Here is a 12,209-nt window from a genome sequence, read left to right on the forward strand (position 1 = left end):
TAATGAATTATTTATCTGAACATATCTTGATAGATTTCTCTCAGGAAGTTCCCCTCTTTAGCTCTTCTTTGGGGACATTCGATTGCTCCCTAAAGCTGTTTCACAGGAATAGTCTGTATAAAATAGTCCACATGCAAAGCCCTTTTTTAAGTCAATGCATAACTCAGGCTCACAATCAGCTCATAAGGCATCTACTATTATCCCTATTTTTCAGATAGAGAGATCTAGCGGCTAAATGGAGTGTCCAGGGTTAAATAGGGTTAGGGAGATAACAGAATAGGAACAGAAGGCTTCTGATGCTCAGTCTGGAGTACGTTCCACCCCACTGTCACAAATTCCATGACACCTTTCTAACTTCCACTCTATTGTACCCAGTGTGGAGCTCTAATCCATTTGTACCTTTTTACCAGGGCATTCTCTAAAGAGAGCAATAATTGTATGCATATTAGCATAATAAAAACGTGACTTACAATGATATACCAGATGCTACGAATTTCCCAGTAAGAAAGGCCTATTAAATCTGGAATTTATATTTTTGATAAGTGAAATCATTGTACTTTTTTGTTTGAGCAGGGTTACAAGAAATGTTTTCTGACAAGCTTGGTAGGGCATGGTAACCCTGGAAAGCTTATATGTCATCTGCAGCTGTGACTTTTAGACCTGAAGCCATCCTTTTGTGTCCTGGTACTTCTTCCCTTCTTTTATTAAGGTGCAGCTCACCTGTGAGGATGCATTACCGTTCCTTCAAGCCGATCTGTTGGCTCACTGAAGTACAAAGGCTTTTCATATTCACGTATAGTATATTCACAGGCCATCAGTGAGCCACTGGAAAATTACAGGACTCCATAAAACCACATGTCCCTGAATTCAGGCCTTGCTCTACAGTTTTCAATTTGCCTCACCCATTATTTCTTATAGGTGTGCTCAAGGTTATGCAGTCTGATCACATTAGACATTTAAAATTTTGCCACCAACCTCATCTTTACTAGATGTGTCGAATATGAAATCTTTTCAAGTGCCACTTAGTACTAATGGAATATATATATATGTGTGTGTGTGTGTGTATATATATGTATATATATATGTGTATATATATATGTATATATATATGTGTATATGTGTGTGTATTCACAGGTTTGTTTTTTGTTTTTGTTTTTTGCTTTTGTGGGCTTTTTTGGGGGGTGGGTGGGTAAACTGGAATATATAGCATACTTTGGAAGACCATTTTCTGATTTATTCAGGTTAGAATTTTGGGAATTTAATTTGAACCAACTTTTTGTCACCAAATGTAATTAAGAAAATGATATGCATCAACAAAATATGATTTAAAAGTAAACATGTTAATTAAAAAAATTCTTCCCTAAATCAGTGTCACCCAATCAGAATAGAATGTGAACTAAGTCACATATCCAATTTTACATTTTCTAAACCACATTTTAAAAAGGTAAATAACAGGGCACCTGGGTGGCTCAGTTGGTTGTCAGACTTCGGCTCAGGTCATGGACCTGAGGTTTCTGGGCCCCAGCCCTGCATCAGGCTCTCTGCGGTCTGCACAGAGAGCTCTGTCTCCTCTGTCAGAGGAGCGGTCAGCACAGCACAGATCCTCTGTCTCTGCCCCTCGCACACACGCATGTGCTTGCTTTCTCTCGAAAATAAACATTAAAAAAAATAAAGTAAATAACAACTGCAATTAATTTTAATGATATAGTTTATTCAATGTATCTAAAATATTTCAATGTATTCAATATAAAGCAGACATATTTTACATTCTTTTTCTTTTTACTGTCTTAAAAATATAATGTGCATTTCCACTTAAAAATGCATCTCAATTTGGACTAGCTATCTTGGTGGTATGCTGGAGCTAACTTGTACTGGATTGCTAGAGCCAATTGTTAAATTTTCAGAATTTCATGACCTGCTGGGTAGATTTAATTTGGGCACTGTGGGAATACTTATTCCACAGATATCATCAACTGTCACAACTTGGCGACGTAAGGGATGGAGGTATAGCTAATTCTTAAATATTCATCAACACACCCCTGCTCAATAGCCACTATGGCTAGTAGTTACCATACTGGACCATGCATTCCTAGGTAATAAAGATAATTACATGTTTCTTAAGCAAGTTTACAACTCTTTAATTTGTTCGAAGTATGGTGATAGAGTGGTACTTTTCACAATGGACACCACTTGGAAAAATATCAGAAGAGAGGACAAAAACCAGTGACTAAGAACCTCTTAGTTTTGAGACACCATAGCATAAATACCCCATTATTCCTTACAGTTCCATGTGGGTTTGCGCTTGAGAAAAAGTTTGCTCCTTCTGGACTTAAGAATGTGTCTAATTGTGAATGCTTGTATTGATGAGTAGAGGCCTAGGGAAAGGAATTAACATAAAGCCATGAGCAAGTATAAACTTACAGATATGAGAGCCATTTTTGTTTTATGAGAACAGAGTTAATATGAAGGTATCGGTTTATATTTTTAAGCCTCATCAAGGGTTATTAAATGTTATCTATTAAAAAGCACATAATTCCTTCAGTTTTTGAGATTATCTAATGTACTTCTAATACATTAAATTTAAGTAATTAAATCTAATTTTAGTGGAGCAGGATTGTGGGGTAGGCATTCTAGGATGTTTTATTATAAAAGTTTCCGATGTCTATAAGAAATATGTACACTTCCATAAAAACAATAATAGCTTGCTTTTATTGGGTATGTAACTATATGCCAGGCACTTTAAATATTTATTTCCGTTGATTTACACAATAATTCTAAGTGGTGGATATTACACAGATTCAGTTTCCAACTGAAGCTCGGGGAAGTCAGTGGGTTCAACATCAGCCGTCTGATAAATGGTAGACCTGAACAATGAACTGAGGTCTTTGTTATTTCAAAGTCTATGGGCTTTCCACTCAGTCAGACTAGCTTCCTAGAACTTCAGGTTCACTCTGTGTTTTTCTCAGTTGGGGAGATGGGTCTAAAGACAGCCTGGAATTAGGACCTTGGAGACAATAAAGCAACGTTCAAATGGTGAGAGTGGTAGGGAACTGAGATAAGTAACAAGCTCAAATATATCTACCAGAATATAAGCTTCATCTTGTTCACTCTACTAACTCCAGTATGTATATCACTGCTAAAGTACTATGTGTACTAAATACACATAGGCAGTATGCTTGGATAGAAAAACAATAACAACAAAAAAAAACCCATAATTACAACAAAACCCTTGTTCTTCAGCAATAATAATGGAAGGTGGCATTTTCTTAGCACTTGTCACAGGCCAGGCCCTGTTGTTGGTATTTCCTTGTATAGGCTCATAGACTCTCCACAAGAATCGTATGAGATAGATTCTCATTCCCTTTACAGATATGGAAAGCTGAGGCATGTAAAAAATAAACTTTTTCATGCTACAAATGAGTAGCAGAAGGGCAACCTGGGTCCATAATGCATAATCCCGGGTACTACACCCTATGTCCGTCTCACTGTATGGCAGACAAGTCACAGGCACTTCAAATTTCAAATAATAATAAATGACAAACATATTGGTCTAGAGTGACTATGAAAAAGATGTGTATGATAACATGTTTCAGTTTAATACTGATTTGCCAAATGAGAAATAAAATTGTTTTAAATGTTTATTTACTTTGAGAGAGAGAAAGAGAGCATGTGCACCAGTGGGGAAGGGGCAGAGAGAAAGAGAATCCCAAGCAGCTCTGCACTGTCAGTGCACAAAGCCTGTTGCGGGGCTTGATATCACAAACTGTGAGATCATGACCTAAGCCGAAATCAAGAGTTGGCTGCTTAACCGACTGAGCCACCCAGGTGCCCCAGAAATAAAAAAAATTCTTATAAAACCCTGTCTCCTGTTCAGTGAGGAAATTGATTTATCCACAGGAGACTCCTATTCATGGAACCTCCATCATAGGCACGGTGAGGATAACAACAGCTTCTCCGTGGTGTTAAATTCCAGTGTGCTGTAAGACCAATAACTGTGACCTATTGTAGGGGAAGATGAGTAACCCATCCAACAAAGTATCGTGGAGGGAAAGAAGGAGAATATGGGTGTAAAGGTGGGGGAGGTGTTGTGTATTCTACTGAAGACTGCAGGAAAGGCTTTACAGGTTATGCTGTGTTAAGAGAGTAGTATTCCTTTTGTGTAGAGCATCATAAATTATATGATGAGGAATGGCGGAATATCAGATTAGGCAGGTCAGTTGAGGTCATAATGTGGAGAATGTTGCCTTCCAGGTGTGAGAAATTTATATTTCATCAATAGCAGTTGTTCAGTAGGCAACCCTGAAGAGTTTTGGGTTCCAGGGCTAGAATCATATTTTGACTTCAGGTAAATAAATCTGACTGTTCTGAATGGGACAGAGTATAGTAAAGGGAGTTGTAGGCTGGGATTCACATTGGTGGTTATTATAAAAGGTTGAGCTAGAGGTAATGATGATCTTAGATAGGATAGGGGCAATAGACATGGAAGGAAGGGGATGTGTGAAAGTGCTTTGATACTAAAAGAAATTACTAAGTATAATTAGGAAAAACCCAAGATTTTAGAGCAGGAAAATGGCAAGATCAAAATCATATGACATACCAATTCTGTTGTTCTCCCTTGCATGCATTAAGAGGTGCTGCGATTCAGAGAAAACAAGAATGGTGAAAATTTAGGAATTTAGGCAGTATTTGAAAGATTATCCATCTTTTGAGTGGGTGGAAAGAAAGTTGATTATATGTGCCATTGAGGTAGGGACAGAGAAAGGCATTCTTTGAGGATACAGTGTGAAAATAAATTAAATAATTCATTTCTTTAAATTTCATTTTTTTTAAATTTTTTTTAACGTTTATTTTATTTTTGAGACAGAGACAGAGCATGAACGGGGGAGGGTCAGAGAGAGGGAGACACAGAATCTGAAACAGGCTCCAGGCTCTGAACTGTCAGCACAGAGCCCGACGCAGGCTCGAACTCATGGACTGCGAGATCATGACCTGAGCCGAAGTCGGCCACTCAACCGACTGAGCCACCCAGGTGCCCCTCTTTAAATTTCTTTAAAGAAATTTTTTAAATTTTTTTAATGTTTATTTTTTGAGAGAGAGACTGATAGAGTGTGATCAGGGGAAGGGCACAGAGAGAGAGGAAGACACAGAATCTGAAGCAGGCTCCAGGCTCCAAGCTGTCAGCACAGAGCCCAATGCGGGGCTCAAACCTACAAACCGTGAGATTATGACCTGAGCCAAGGTCAGATGCTCAACCAACTGAGCCACCCATGCACCCCCCCAAAATTTTTTTTTAATGCTTATTTGTTTTTGAGACAGAGAGAGACAGAGCATGAGCAGGGGAGGGGCAGAGAGAGAGGGAGACACAGAATCTGAAGCAGGCTCCAGGCTTTGAGCTGTCAGCCCAGAGCTCGACGCAGGGCTCGAACCCTCGAACCCTCGAACCTTAGATCATGACCTAAGCCAAAGTCAGATGCTTAACCGATGGAGCCAACCAGGTGCCCCTAAAGGATTCATTTCTTAAAAGGTAATATCACCCAGGACACCTGGGTGACTCTGTCGGTTAAGCGTCCAACTTTGTTTCAGGTCATGATCTCATGGTTTGTGGGTTCTAGCTCCACGTCAGGCTCTGTGCTGACAGCTCAGAGCCTGGAGCCTACTTCGGATTCTGTGTGCCTCCCTCTTTCTCTGCCCCTCCCCTGCTCATGCTCTGTCTCTGTCTGTCAAAAATAAATAAATGTTAAAAAATTTAAAAAAGTAATATCACTGTGTGCATTAGCAGAAATACTACAGAAAATAGATTCAGTTTTTTTTCTTGCTCTAATGAAGACATCCAAGTATTTCTAAGTGTTAGACTGAATGTCTAGGTAAATGAGGTATCAGTATTTCTCAAATTATCTGTGGTGAGGAGCCCTTTCATTAAAAAAAATTCCTATTACTCATCAATGCTATAAAATCCTGCAGAAATAAAATGAATAAAAACCTAGCATATACAACTTGATGGAGGTGCTCATCATCTCTACAATGGCAATCGTATTACAATATATATACACTATATAAACATATAAATTACAATACAATATATATAAATCATATTACAATATATACATATATTTACATAATACAATATAAATATATATATAAATATATACACAATATATAAATTACAATATATATATATATAAATGTTTCAAATTAACATATATACCTTAAATTTACACAAGTATATGTCAAATACTTTTCAATAAAAAAAAACTGGCATATCAATATGGACCCCAGTTTTAGAATTTTATTCAATAAATGTAAGATTACTCTATTAAATAGATAGAACAATTTCTAAGTGTCTGTTCTCAGTTGTTGAGTTTGTCACGAACAGTAACAAACAGCTCAGGCACCAGCACCTGTCTATGCTGACCATGCTTAAAGAAACTGGTCTGGGTGATACGATTTCAGAGATTTCAGGAAAAGCTTTTTTTTCTTTCTTTCAAATCCTCCAGTTCTACTTTTCCTATCTCCTATATATTGGGGGAGGGAATCTTAAAAGTTATACTTTTATCTTCTATATCTTTAAAAAATTAAGGAGTGCCACGGCGGCTCAGTCAGTTAAGTGACCAGCTTCAGCTCAGGTCATGATCTCACAGTTCCTGAGTTGGAGCCCTGCTTTGGGCTCTCTGCTGTCAGTACAGAGCCTGCTTTGAATCCTCTATCCTCCCTCTCTCTGCCTCTTCCCTGCTCATGCTCTTTCTCTCTCAAAAATAAATAAACATTTAAAAAAAAATTAAGGGAAAGGGTGCCTGGGTGGCTCAGTTGGTTAAACATTCCTGCTCTTGACTTCAGCTCAGGTCATGATCTCACAGTTTGTGGGTTTGAGCCCCACATCAGGCTCTGTGCTGGTAGTGCAGAGCCTGCTTGGGATTCTTTCCCTCCCTCTCTCTGTCTCTCCCCCACTCATGTGCTGTGTCTCTCTCTCCAAATAAATAAATAAATTTTAAAAAACATTAGATAATCCTTAATAAATAAAAATAAAAAAATTAAGCAAAAATGTACATATCTTTGCAATGACATATCCTTTGTGTATGTGTGTATACATCTTCCTGAGAAGTGAAATAATCGACTGAAGAGAAAACAAGAATGCAAATCAGTGCCACTACTCTGCATAAGCCTACCACCTAAGCCTGTGTTGTGTGATTAACACCCTTTAAATTATCTCTTGGTCTTTTCCTTCTTAGGCAATAAATTTACAAACTATTCCTCCTTCCCCAGTTACTAGAACTGTATCCTTCAGTGCCTAAACCAAGTCCTGGCTCATTCACTAATCTATCCCTGACCATGGCAGCCAACAGTCATTCCATCCTTCTCTGACATTTTTGGATTCAGGGACTAGATTCTCATTTGGTGTTATTTATAACTTATTGCTAGTGCCTTTTCTTGCTGGAATGTTGTTTTCTCTATTTTCAAGTGTTTTATACATTACTTAAGCATGTTTGTCTTGTTTTCCTTTTGTATAAATACAGATGGACAGAGAACAGCATTAAGGATAAATCAAGGACTTTTGTAACAACATCCAGGTAAGAAAAAGAACATAGACCATATCTAAGAAGCCCCCTGTGTGTTTTTCTTGTTTGTTTTTGTTTTTGTTTTTCCTGTGTGTTTTTCTAAGCTCATCTGCCTACTTCTACCCCAGGGGTAACTGTTGTCCTGACTTTGGCGATAATTCCTTGTTTTTCTGGACAGCTTTTCCACCTAATAAAACATTTACAAATGAATTGATATATAATATACACACATGCATGTACTTAAATATTATGTATGTATTTTAAATATAAAAATATATACACAGGTATATATCCCTGATATTATATAAATATACATATGTGTGTGATTGTATGTATGTATACATAGTAGTCTTGCCTGTTATGAAGTTAATATCAATGGAATTATTCTGTATGTATTGTTTATTTACTCAACATTGTATTTATTCTTGTTGATTTGAATGGCTTACATCATTAATTTTCAATACTTTATAGGATTTCTTTGCATGAATAGATTATAGCTTATTATCTGTTATATTGTGGATGGATTTTTGGTTGTTTTTAAAGCTGTGCTGTTGTGAACAAGGATGCAGTAGACCTGTGTACAGTTTCTCCCAGTACACATATAACGAATACTTGCTAGGACTCCAGAGTATATACTCAGAAGCAGGATTGGATTGCAGAGCACAGGCATTTCCACTTCACTAGGCAACACCAAACTTTGACCACATTGGTTGTGCCAATTTATACCTCTTCCAGCAGTTCCCCTTGATGCATATGCAAGGCAGCACTTAATGTGATAGATATTACTAGTGCCCATCAGTATTTTCAGGAACAGTATTTTCACTTCTTTTTTTCAGGAACAGTAAGGCTTATTACACTTCCTCACCTCTTTGAAAGTAGTGACTTAGTTTGCTCCTGCTTTGGACAATAAAGTTCATTTCTGGGTGGAAGTATTTAATTTTTTTTTTTTTTTTTAGTAATTTTCCATATTCCTTTCCTGCTGCAGCAATTCCAGATGGCAGTGTCATAAAATGGTGAGACTTCTTTTCGCCTTGTCCCTAAGTTATTATCATGTGCAGAATCCCCTGTCAACCTCCTGTGTTGGCCTTAGCTTGTGAATGAGAAATAATCTTTTATTGTTTGAAGCCAGAGAATTAAAAAAAAAAACTTACTGCTTAGCCTAGCCCATCCTGTTTTAATACTTATTGTATTGTCAGACTTTGTAATTTTTGACAGCCTGGTAATTGTGTAATTGTATCTCACTGAGGGTTTAATTTGCATTTCCCCGATTATTGTGAGTTGATATTTTTTCATATATGAAAGTTATTTGGGTTTCTTCCTTTGTAAATTGTCTTAATAACTTTGTTCCTATTTATCCATTAGTTTGTTTGCTTTTTTCTTATTGATTCATAAAATGTCTTTTTATATGTTACAGATAATGATGTCCTTTGTCAGTTATACACTTTTCGTTTTCTCAGTCTGTGGTATCTGTTGAAGTATAAAGAACCTTAACTTTGATTCTGATGAATTAATCAGTTTTGCCTTTATGGTCACTGCATTTTGTTGTGTGATGAGGCTTTCTCTAGCCTAAGATAATGAAGATATTCTCCTCCATCCTTCCTAAAGTTTTTGGAGTTTTGGGTTTTAAGTTGAAATCTTTTTTTTAATTGAATTTTATATGTTGTGGGAAGAAATGATCTAAATTTATTTTATTCCACAAGGATAACCAATTGTCTCAGCACCATTTATTATATATTCTATACTTTCTCTGTATATTTGCATTACACCCTCTGTCATATAGCCCATCCATGTCCATATTTATGTCCATTTGTATATGGGCATTCTGTATTGTTCTGTATTGTATTGTATATGGGTATTCTGATGGCTATCCATCACTTCCACATTTCCTTATTATACCTTATAATAAGTCTTGACGTCTAATAACATGAGTCTTCCATCTTGAATCCACTTCTTCAAAATGTTTTGGGTATTCTTTATCCATGTCTTGGCAACACAGAGTCAGTCTGTTCAGTTCCAGGGTAAAATGTTGGAATTTAGATTGGGGTTACCTTGAACATATATATATCAGCTTGAGGGAGGACTGACAGTGTTAGCATATTTGGTCTCCAAATACAGGATCCAAGAGCACAATCTCCTTTTATTTTGGCCATCTTTAGTATCTCTCAGTCACGTTTCATAATTTTCTCTGTATAGGGTTTGCAAATCATTTTGTAGAAATGTTTCTAGGTGCCTCCTCTTTTTGATGCTATTGTAAACACTAGCTTTGAGATTTTTGTTTTCATGTTTTAACTATTTGTTTCTGACCTTGACCTGTTTATTTTTTTGTGGAACAATTTAGTCCCCAGCAATCTTGTTAAACGCTCTTCCCAATGCCAACATTTTATTTATAGTTTCTTTTGGATTTTTTTTAATAAAACAAATATCATTACTAATTGTACTTTTTTTCCTACAAATGCAGGAAATTTCCTTTCCAAATTTTATGCCTTTATTTTAAACTTTTTTTAAAAGGCATCAGTATGCTGACTAAATAGAAGTAGTGATAAAAGGCATATAGAACTTTCCTGAAAGGAAATGTTACTTATTTATTTTTAAAGTTAGTTAAAGTAATTTCTATACCCATGGGGAGCTGCAACTCATAACCCTGAGATCAAGAGTCACTTGCTTTTCTGACTGAGCCAGCCAGGCACCTCAGGGAATACTTTAAATACAGCAATGTTAATTGTTATATTTGCCTCAAGATTGTTTTTTCTTTAGTTATTTTCTTTTATGTTTTTAAAGATACTTATGTGTCAGGGAAAAGAAATTTTCTTCATTTTGTAGTTGACCAATATTTTTTTCATTGTGACTATGTATTATTATTATTACTGCTACTACTTTAGAGAGAGCATGAGTAGGAGAGAGGGACAGAGGGAGGGAGAGAGTGAGAGAGAGAGAGAGACAGAGAGAATCTTAAGCTCCATGCTCAGAGCAGAACCCAATACGAGTTTGATCCCACAACCCTGGGATCATGACCTGAGCCAAAATCAAGAGTTGGACGCTCAAACAACTGAGCCACCCAGGTGCCCCAGTATATTGAATATTATTAAATATTCATCTAATATTTATTAAAAAGAACCTATGATTATTTGTGTATGCAGTGAATCATATTTCTAATGTTAAATCAATCTTTAATTATTATGGTAACCAGACTTGGTCATAATTTTTATCCTTTTTGTATGTTATATTCAGTTTACTTATTCTGTGTTTTAGATAATTGTAGTTATGTTCATGAGTCCTAGTGGGCTATAATTATTAATTCACATAACCTCCTTGCCAGAAACCAAGAAACTTTATAGACTAGTTGTTCTTAAATGAGATTGCCTTTCTCTCCCAGGAAACATTTGCCAATATCTGGAGAAATTTTGATGGTCACGACTGGTAGGGGGATGCTGTTGACATCTAGAGGGTAAAAGTCAGGGATGCTGCTAAATATCCTTTATGGCACAGGCCAGCACACAACAACAAAGAGTTATCTGGCCAAAAATGTTAATAGTGCTGAGAGTGAGAAATTATGTTGTAGCCTTATAAAAATTATAAAATAAATCTAAAATTAGAATGGTCTGTTCCTTAATGTATGGTAGAGCTCATGAATGAACATATCTGGGTTCAGCATTTTCTTTATGGCAATATTTTTGACCTTATGTTTCTTTAATGGTCATAGAATTAGTCAGGTATACTAATTGTTTTGGGGGGAAGTTTTCATAAATCATATTTTCCTGATAACGTGTTTTATCAAATATTTAAAATTTACTGACTGAAGTTGTTCATAATACAACTTTTAATGTCTACAACATCTGTTGTGACCTTTCCTTTTTTTTAATTTCCCTAAATCATTTATGTTGTTTTTGTTGGCTTGGCTAGTTTCTCTGAGGTTTCTCTATTTTATAATTTTTTTTTTTTTCAAAGAACCTACTTTGGGCCTATTGATTCTTCCTGTTGCATACCTGTTTTTCATTTTATTAATTTTGGTACTTAATTTTATTATTTGGTTTCCATTATTTTTAGGTTTACTTTGCTGTTCTTTTTCTTAAGTACTTAAGATACACATTTAGCTTATTAGATACAGGTTTTTAAAATTTCTACTATAAACATATAAGGCTATAGATCTCCCTCTAGATTTTGTTATAATTGCATACTATTATTATTTGTAAATGTTCAGTGTAAGCTGGGAAATTATTTTGTGGAGTATTCTATATATAAGTAGTCTAAATGTGTTAATCATTGTGAAAGTCTCCCTGTATACTCTTAACTCTGTTTTTATGAGGGATGTGTCAGTCTCTCATTATGATAATGAATTGTCTCTTTCTTCTTGAAGATATGTCAATTTTGCCTACACATTTTGAGACCACAATATTAGTTTCTTATTAAGTTTAAAATTTCTATATCTTACCAATGAATTTAACCTTTTATTTTTGTGAAATACCTGTATCTAGTGAAGCTTTTTGCAAAAAAGAACATATTTCATCTAACATTAATATAACTATATTATACTTCTTTTGCTAGGGGTAAGTATATTTTTACCATAAATGTCTGTGTCATTAGATTTGTATATTTATTACAAACCACAGGTTTGACAAATGCCCTTAAGGTAAAAGCAGACTTTAGTATTCCCTTTAA

The 12,209-nt window shown here is 35.7% G+C and overlaps 1 long non-coding RNA gene across 1 annotated transcript in view; it reads left to right on the forward strand.

The window, feature by feature from the left end:
* LOC109493429 overlaps nucleotides 1-12,209 on the forward strand; it is a 557,438-nt gene that overhangs the window by 300,979 nt on the left and 244,250 nt on the right. The window contains exon 5 of the long non-coding RNA XR_006588324.1: nucleotides 7,512-7,565. This is a non-coding gene — a long non-coding RNA (uncharacterized LOC109493429). The remainder of the gene's footprint in view (nucleotides 1-7,511; nucleotides 7,566-12,209) is intronic.

This window comes from Felis catus, chromosome D3 (assembly GCF_018350175.1).
Source record: "Felis catus isolate Fca126 chromosome D3, F.catus_Fca126_mat1.0, whole genome shotgun sequence".
In the NCBI taxonomy this organism is placed as follows: Eukaryota; Metazoa; Chordata; class Mammalia; order Carnivora; family Felidae; genus Felis; species Felis catus.